General features: G+C 36.6%; 1 protein-coding gene across 1 annotated transcript in view; it reads left to right on the forward strand.

The window, feature by feature from the left end:
• Positions 1-1,782, forward strand: part of CWH43 (cell wall biogenesis 43 C-terminal homolog (S. cerevisiae)) — a 68,897-nt gene that overhangs the window by 4,523 nt on the left and 62,592 nt on the right. The gene's annotated exons all lie outside the window — the stretch shown is intronic.

The raw sequence follows: 1,782 nt of genomic DNA on the forward strand, positions 1-1,782 counted from the left end.
TCTTTAAGGTTTTTTTTTTTTTTTTTGTAGTTGAAAGTCAAGTGAAATTATGTAGGCTGTTCTTTGAATGCTAAATGACTGAATTAAAAAAAAAATCACAGATTTCTTTTTCCCTTATTACAGGTAGAGTATTCTGTATCCAAAACAATTAGAACCAGAAGTCTTTTAGCTTTGGATTTGATTTTTTTTTTTTACATTTTGGAATATTTGCATTTATGCCTACACGGGAAGCATACCAAATCCGATAATCTGAAATTTGAATTGCTCCAAAGAGCATTTCTTTCAGTGTCATGTTGATGTTCAAGAAGTTTTAGATTTTGGGTTTTTGGATTTGGGGTGCTCGACCTGTGCTGCCTCAGAAGAGTGTTAGTAATTGGAAGACTAGTCTGAGAGTCAATGTGTTTTGCATTTCCAACGTTTCTGCTACATTGACAGGCCTAAAAGTCACTGAAATAAGGAGGGGAAAGATACCTTAGAGAACAGTCAGTTCTCGAATACGTGGTGCTCTTCCCATTCTTCTTTCCAACTATGACCCAAGGCTCAGGAGCCATTACAAAAAGATTGTTAAATAATACTGCATGAGAAATATGAAAATTATGCATGACAGACACTACAGTAAGTGGTCAAACAACAAAGAAAAATACTCATAACTCTTTTAGTTAAAGGGCTAATTTCCTTAATATGTAGTTTCTACAAACTGATAATAAAAAAAGGACCAAAAACTCAATAGAAAAGGTGGCAAAAGATATGACCAGTTTACTGGTAAGGAAATACAATTGGTGCTTAAAAATATAATCAAATGTGTAGACTACAAATTATACACATACGCATATATTTATCTATAGTTTGCCAAATGGATCAGCAAAGAACAAAGTATGACAGCACTGTCGTAAGGGTGGGAAGACAGGGACTCGTACACCACTGGTGGGAATGTCGATTGGCACAGCTTCTTTGGAGAGTAATTTAGCAGTATTGATCAAATTACAAATATGTACATAGCCTTTCACCCAGAAATTCCGCTTCTAGGAACATATCCTCACATACAGTCAGGCATGGCATCATTAGTTTCTGTCAACGATGGATGGTATATACAATGGTGGTTGGAGCAATAGGCTATATTATATGGCCTAGATGTATAGGCAGCTACGCCATCTAGTTTCGTGTGAGTACACTCTACAGTGTTCGTACAACAAAATCACCTAACGACACATTTCTCAGAACATATCCCCATTGTTAAGCAACACATGACTATATGTTAAAATAGAAGTTGGTTTAATCATTGCAGCAATACAAACTGTAGCAAGATTGGAATTAAGCTAAATGTCATCTGTAAGAGTAGGGTAAATAAATAATAGTTAAGAACTCACAGGCGTGAGCCACCGTGCCCTGCCTCCTCAAAATATTAAACAGAGTTTCTTGGTATATACCCAGGAAAAATGAAAACGTTTGTTCACACAGAAACTTGTACACAAGTGTTCATAGCAGCGTTATTCATAAAGGCCAGAATGTACACTCCAGCTGATGATGAATGGATAAACAAAATGCAGTATATACATGCAGTATGGAATATTATTTAGCCATAAAAAGGAGCAAAGCACAGATATATGCTCCAACATGGATAACCTTCAAAACATTCTACTAAGGGAAGGAAGCTAGTTATAAAAGGCCATATATTGCATGTCTCCATATGAAATGCCCAGAAAAGGAAAAGTCCATAGAGGCAGAAAGTAGGTGCTGGGGCAGGGGTAGGAGGCAATGAGGAGTGACTGCTAAGGGGTATCA

This window comes from Propithecus coquereli, unplaced genomic scaffold, assembly GCF_000956105.1.
Source record: "Propithecus coquereli isolate 6110/MARCELLA unplaced genomic scaffold, Pcoq_1.0 Scaffold143, whole genome shotgun sequence".
NCBI classification, from domain to species: domain Eukaryota; kingdom Metazoa; phylum Chordata; class Mammalia; order Primates; family Indriidae; genus Propithecus; species Propithecus coquereli.